The following is a 7,922-nucleotide window of genomic DNA, read 5'->3' on the forward strand; positions in this document are numbered from 1 at the left end:
CCCCCACCGGTTACCAATAAAGATTTTTTTTTTTCTCCTTTTAGTATAGGTATTTATTATTAAGCTTTTACATAATGGTCTTATGCAATATATGTCCTTTTGTGACTGACTAACTTCATTTAGCATAATGTCCTCAATGTTCATCATGTTATGTGGTAGCTTGCAGCTTCCTTGTTATTCTTCAAGGTAGCATAATATTCCATTGTGTGTATGTACCAAAGTTTGTTTATCCATTATTCCATTGATGGGCACTTAGGCTGTTTCCATCTTTTTGCTACTATGAATAGTGCTGCTATGAACATTGATGTGCCAGCATTTATTGTCCTCTGTTGTTTTTTTTTTTTCTTCACTGTTATTTCTGGTGTGAGATGATATCTCATTTTCGTTTTGATTTGTATCTCTCTAATGACTAATGATAGGGATATTTCTCCTTATGTTTGTTGGCTTCCCAAATGTCTTTCTTGTTGATGTGTCTGTTCATGTCCTGTGCCCATTTTTTTAAAGTGGGGTACTTATGTTTTTCTTGTAGAGTGTTGTAGTTTCCTATAGATTTTAGAAAACAGTCCTTTGTCTGATATGTCATTACAAAAGATTTTTCCCCATTCTGTGGGTTCCCTTTTTACTCTTTTGGTGAAATCCTTTGATGCACATAAGTTTCTAATTGTTAGCATTTCCCAATCATCTATTTTGTCTTCTTTTGTTTGTGTCATTTTTACAATATTTGGTAGTCTATGTATACTCTGGATTATAACCCTTAAATTTGTCCCTATTTTTCATTGATGACCTTTATAATTCTGGTATTCACATTTAGGTCTTTAATCCATGTTGAGTTGGTTTTTGTATATGGTGTGAGATAAAGGTCCTGTTTCAATCTTTTGCATATCAATTTCCAATTCTTGCACAAGTTCTTAACATAAGCAAAATGTAAATGCCTGTTCTTTTAACTTACCATTCTAAATGGTTGCTGCTATTTCAAAAGAAAAAGACAACTTTTCATGAAAGTAAAATTTGTATGTATTTGTTTACTTTGTTGTTGTTGTTAGGTGCCATCAAATCGGTACCAACTTTGTCATTGTTGTTGTTGTTATGTGCTGTGGAGTCGGTTCTGACCCATAGCAACCCTGTACAGGGTTTCCGAGGCTGTAAATCTTTATGGGAGCAGAGCGCCTCATCTTTCTCCCGTGGAGCAGCTGGTAGTTTCGAACTGCTGGCCTAAAGGTTTGCAGCCCGATTCGTAACCACTACATTACCAGAGCTCCTTAACTTTGTCATTAGGTGCCATTTAATTGGTTCCAATTCTCAGAGACCCTATGCACAACAAAATGAAACACTACCCGGTCCTATGTCATACTCAGAATTGTTATTATGTGTAAGATCATTGCTGTTGTCATTCTGTCAAGCCATCTCAATGGGGGCATTCCTTTTTGTTATTGTTGTTGACCCACTTCTTTACCAAGTATGATGTCTTTCTCCAGGGATTGTTCCCTACTGAAAACATGTCTGAAATATGAGAGATGAAGTCTTCCTAATATGGCCTCTATGGAGAATTTTGACTGAATTTCTTCCAAAACACATTTTTTTTTTTTGGAAGTTCATGGTATTTTTAATATTATTTGTCAACAAAACAATACAAATGCATAGATTCTTCAATGGCATTCCTTATTGATATGCAACTTCACATGCATATGAGGCTACACTGAAAGGTGTGGCACTGTAGGTTAATGTGCTCAACTGCTAGTTTGGTTTGAACCTCAAGGTCAGTGGTTCAAGCTCACCAGCTATTCCTTGGAAACCCTATACAGGATCTCTATGAGTTAGGACTGACTAGACAGCACTTAACGACAACAACAAATAGACAAAATATTGAATGATGCCAGAAGCATGAAAATCTGGAAGGAATACAGAGAGTCACAGTACCAAAGAGAAATGATTGATGTTCAGCCATTTCAAGAGATATCATGTGATCAAGAACCATTGATATTGAAGAAAAAGGTATTGCTATCATATGATCAAGAGCCATTGATATTGAAGTTAAAGGTGCACTGAATGAAGGCATTAGAAAAGAACAAGCCTCTGGGAATTAATGGAATACACATTGAAATCTTCCAAGAAACTGATGAAGCATTCGAGGCACTCAATCACTTATGCCACAAAATTTGGAACACTGCCTGGTCCTATATCATCACACACAATCTATATCACCCTCACAATCATTGTTAGCCAACTGATTGGAATAGTTCCATATTTGTGCTCATTCCAAACAGAGGTGACCCAATGGAATGTGGAAATATTGGACAATATTACTGATATCACATGCAAGCAAATCTTTACTAAAGATATTTTTTAAATGACTACAATAGCATATTGATAGGAAACTTGTGGAGGTTCAGGTCAAATTCAGATGAGCATGTGGAATGAGGGATCTCATTGCTGATGTCAGATGGATCTTGGCTGAAAGCAAAGATGTTTGCTTGTGCTTCATTGACTATGCAAATGCTTTCAACTGTGGATCACAACAAGTTATGGACATCATTGTGGTGAATCAATATTCTAGAACACTTAATTGTGCTCAGGAGGAACCTGTACATATATAAAAAGGCAGATGTTTGGACAGAACAAGGGGATACTGAATGGTTTAAAATAAAGAAGGATGTGCACCAGGATTGTATTCTTTTACCATACTTATTCATTCCCTACTCTGAGCAGATAATCTGAGAAGTTGGATTATATGAAGAATAATGTGTCATCAAAATTAGAGGAAGACTCATTAAAAACCTTCAATGTACAGATGATGCAAGCTTGCTTCCTGAAAGTAAAGAGTACTTAAAATGTTTCCTGATGAAGATCAAAGACGATAGACTTCAGTAAAGGTTGCACCTCAATGTAAAGAAAACAAAAATCCCTACCACTAAACTTATAAATAACATCATGAAAAATAGAGAAAACATTGAAGCTGTCAAATACCTCATTTTGCTTGAATCCGCCACGAGCATTTGTGGAAAAAGCACTTAGGAAACCAAACGACATAGTGAATTAGACAAATTTGCTGCACAAGACCTCATTAAAGTGTACAAGAGCAAAGATAACAGTTTGTGTATTAAGGTGCACCAGACCCAACACATGGAGTTCTCAATAGCTTCATATGCATGTGAAATTTGGACAGTGAGTAAGGAAGAACTGATACATTTGAGTTATGGTGTTGGAGAAGAATATTAATGTACCATGGACTTCAAATATGTGTTGTAAGCAGTAGTTATAATGCTACTTAGAAGCCAGGATGATGAGACTTTGTCTCATATACTTCAAACACATTATCAGGAGGGATCAGTCCATGAAGAAGGAAATCATGATAGATAAACTGAAGGTCAGAGAAAAAGAGGAAGAACTCCCAATGAGATGGATTGGCATGGTGGTAGCAGAAATAGTTTCAAGCTTAACGATGATTTTGAGGATGACATAGGACCAAGCAGTGTTTCTGTTGTACATAAGGTCGCTATTAGTCATAACAGAGTCTAGGGCATCTAAAAACAAAAAAAATGAGGCTATTGAAAATACCAAGACTTGGGTAAGACTCATCTTAGTCCTCAAACTGACTTCTTTGCTCTTTAATGCTTTAAGGTGGTTTGTGCAACAGATCTGCCTAATGCTATGTGTCATTTGATTTATTGACTACTGCTTCTCTGAGTGATCATTGTGTATCCAAGCAAAATTAAGTCTTTAACAAACTCAATCTTTTATTCTTTTATCATGATGTTATTTAAACAAAAATCCAATTTTGACTACTTTTATCTTCTTTATATTAAGGTACAATCCATACTGAAAGTTGTAGTCTTTGATCTTCATCACAAAATATTTTAAGTCCTCTTCACTTTCAGTAAGCATATCGCAGGTTGTTAATGAGTATTCCTCTAATCTTTATGCCATGTTGTTCTTTGTATGAACCAACTTCTCAGAATTTTTGTTCAGTATACAGATTGAATAAGTATGGTTAAAGGATGAAACCTTGGTGCACACCTTTCCTGAATTTAAACCGTTCAATATTCCTTTGTTTTGTTCTAATCAATGATTGTTGGTATATTTACAGGTTCCTCATGTAAGGGTTCTGTAATACCCATTATTTGCAATGTTATCCATAGATAGTTATGATCCACACAGTCAAAAACCTTTGCACAGCCAATAAAGCACAAGCAAACATCTTTCTGGTATTTTATTCTTTTAGTCAAGATCCTTCTAACACCAGCACTGTAAGCCTAGTCCGACATTCTCTTCAGAATCAGGCTTGACTTTCTGGAAATTCTCTGTTGATGTACTGTTGCAACTGGAACAATACTTGAAAGTGATATTGTTTGAAGAATTCCACGTTCCATTGGTTTACCTGTCTTTGGAATGAGCACTGATATGGATCTTTCTACTCTGTTTGTCAGGTAGGTCTCCATATTTTTTTTACATAGATGAGTTGTTGTTGTTGTTGTTAAGTACCGTGACTCTACACAGGGTTTCCGAGGCTGTAAATCTTTACGGGAGCAGAACACCTGATCTTTCTTCCGTGGAACCGCTCGTAGTTTTTAACTGCCGACCTTGAGGTTAGCAGCCCAATTCATAACCACTATGCTACCAGAGCTCCTTACAGAGGAGTAAGCTCCTCTAATACTTCATCAGTTTATTGAAACATTTCAATTTGTAATCCATCAATTCCTGGATTCTTGTTTTTCACCAATGAAAAACAAGGAAGCTTGAATTTCTTCCTTCAGTAACATTGTTGTTGTTGTCATGCGCCATTGAGTAGATACCGACTCATAGCGACCTCATGCACAGCAGAACGAAACAATGTCCGATCCTGGGCCAACCTCACTACCACTGCCACACTTGATGCCACCTGGCCTATCCATCTCATTGGGGGTCTTCTTCTTTTTCTCTGACCCTCTATCTTACCCAGCATGACATCCTTCTCCAGTGACTGTTCCCTCCTGATAATATGTCCAAAGTATGAGAGACAAAGTTTAGACATGTTGGCCTCCAAGGAGCACTCTGGCTTCACTTTGTCAAAAATAGATCTATTGGTTCTTTTGGAAGACCATGGCACTTTCCGTATTCTCCTCCAACACCACAATTCAAAGGCATCAATTTTTCTATGATCTTCCTTATTCACTGTCCAGTTTTTGCATCCATATGAGGTTATTGAAAATACCATGGCTTGGGTCCTCAAGCTGACATCTTTGCACTTCAACACTTTAAAAAGTTCCTGTGCAGAAGATTTGCCTAATGCAATAAGCCATCCGGTCTCTTGACTGCTGCTTCTGCTAATGTTGATAGTTGATCCAAGAAGAATGAAGTCCTTGACAACTTCAATATTTTCTCCACTGATAAGAATGCTGTTTATTGGTCCAGTGGTGAGGATTTTTGTTTTCTTGACATTGAGATGCAATCCATATCAAAGGCTGTGCTCTTTGATCTTCAAAAGTAAATGTTTCAAGTCCTCTTAACTTTCAGCAAGCAAGGTTGTATCATCGGCACATCACAGGTTGTTAATGAGTCATCCTCCAATCCTGATGCCACGATCTTCATAGAACCAAGCTTCTCGTATTATTTGCTCAGCATACAGGTTGAATAAGTATGGTGAAAGAACACAACCTTGTTGCACACCTTTCACAATTTTAAAACATTCAGTGTTCCCATGCTCTGTTCGAACAACTGCTTCTTGGTCCAGGTACAGATTTCTCAGAAGTACAATTAAGTGTTCTGGAATACTCATACTTCTCAATGTTGTCCATAGCTTGTCATGATCCACACAATCAAAAGCCTTCATGTAGTCAATAAAGCATAGGTAAACATCTTTCTGATATTCTCTACTTTCACTCAAGATCCATCGGACATCAGCAATGATAGCTCTCATTCCACGGCCTCTTCTGAATCCAGTTTGAACCTCTGGAAGTTCTCTGTCAATGTATGATTGTAGCCGTTTTTGTATTACCTTTAGCAAAACTTTACTCACTTGAGATATGAAAGAGATTGCCCGATGATTTCTGCATTCCATTGGGTCACGTCTCTTTGGAATGGGCACAAATATGGATCTATTCCAATCAGTCGGCCAGATAGTTGTCTACCAAATTTCTTGGCAGAGATGAATGAGTGCCTCTTGTGCTGCCTCACTTTCTTGAAAGATTTCAATTTTTATTCCATCATTTCCTGGAGCCTTGTTCTTTGCCAATTCTTTCAATGCATTTTGGACTTCCTGAGTATCACTGGCTCTTGTTCATATCATTAACCATTTCCTTTTGGTACAATGACTCTGTGTATTCCTTCCATCTTTTCTTGATGCATTCTGCATCATTCAATAATTTGCCCAGAGAATCTTTCAATAACAAAAGTCAAGGCTTGAATTTTTCTTCAGCTCCCCCAGCTTGAGAAATGTTGACCGTGTTCTTCCTTTGTGGCTTTCTAATTCCAAATCTTTACACATTTTATTATTGGCATTCTGTTCCAGAATGCCAGCATGAATCTTAGACCATCTTCAGATTTTTTAAATCCTTTTTTGCTGCTTGCTCTTCTATCTTAGTAGGATTGAGAAATTTGTCTTCCGGATCACTAGTTCTGGCTTCCATCTCTTCAGTTCTACTTTGTCCTTTTAGTGTATTGTCCATTTCTGATATTCTATTATTAATCAACTGAACCTGTTTTTGCAGGTTTTGAATAGTTTCCAATGCTGTATCTATCTTATTTGATTGTTCCTATAGCACTTTCCTGACTTCTTCCTTTTTTTTCTCAACTCCTTTGTAAAGTGTTTTCATACATTTTATAATCATTTTTCTGAATTCTTTCTTAGGGATTTCTAAGGACTTCCTTCCTTCTAATATGGAGTATAGGCCGACCTCAGCTTTGTCTCAGTCACTTTATCTTGTTTCTGGACATGTACTGATATGGTCATCTGCTTCTCCTTCTTGGGCATGTTCAGTAGTTATCTGTGGCCTTAATACTTAATTGAGTGTGTGTTTTGATATTTTTTTATCCTTTCTGATTGCCTCCAGGGAGATGTGATCAGGAAATGGGCTTCCCTTTTACATTCTTTTTATTATTCAACTCAAAGTAACTGTCACAGGTGTTGTCTTCATACTTCGTATTTGGCAGTTGGTATTGGTTCTTGCTTGGATTGTGGGGTTTTATAGGGTGTTATTGTAGCTTGACTATATGGCAGCAATTGCTGTCTCTTTGTGGGTAATATAGGGAGAGAAAGAGCCCCCTAAGGTAAAGAGTGGACCAAAATCAAAATACCAAAACAGCAACAGCAAAAAAACCCCCCCAAAAACAATAAACAAACATAGATTGGATATTGTAGTCTATAATCGCAGAAAAGAAAGAATAAAAAAAAAAAAATCTGTAACCTAATATGTTGCTGTTGTTTAGTGTTGTTGAGTCGATTCCAACCCATAGCGACGCTGTATAGGGTTTCCAAAGAGCAATTGGTGAGTTTGAGCCGCCGACCTTGCAGTTCAAACTGCTTTGCAGTCTGGCGCATTAACCCACAAATGCCACATCAGGTCTCCTAATTTGAGTATAGCTTTAATATCCTCTTTCAGTTTCTTGCCTTCAAGACCACCTGAGAAATTTCAAGATGCCACTGTTGGTTGTTATGATGTAACTCAGGTTTTAATTTTTGATCTGTTTCAGTTTTAGTCTGTCTTTCCCACTCCACAGCCCCTGTTCTGGCCTTTTCCCTATTGATAAATAGTTCAGGGACTAGCTGTGTCCATTTGAGCTGCTGTTTGGTGTTAAGTGGAATCTGTCCCTTTAAGTTTTGAGAAGATCTGTGTGCATGTGTAGTAGAACTCTCCGAGGGTGGGGGGATGTCCACTCTAGTCACTAGAATGGAGGTAAGCAAACAGCAGGAGGACAATAAAGAGATACAAAAAAAAAAAAAAAAAGGA

The sequence above is a fragment of the Chrysochloris asiatica genome, unplaced genomic scaffold (assembly GCF_000296735.1).
Source record: "Chrysochloris asiatica unplaced genomic scaffold, ChrAsi1.0 scaffold00189, whole genome shotgun sequence".
Classification (NCBI taxonomy): domain Eukaryota; kingdom Metazoa; phylum Chordata; class Mammalia; order Afrosoricida; family Chrysochloridae; genus Chrysochloris; species Chrysochloris asiatica.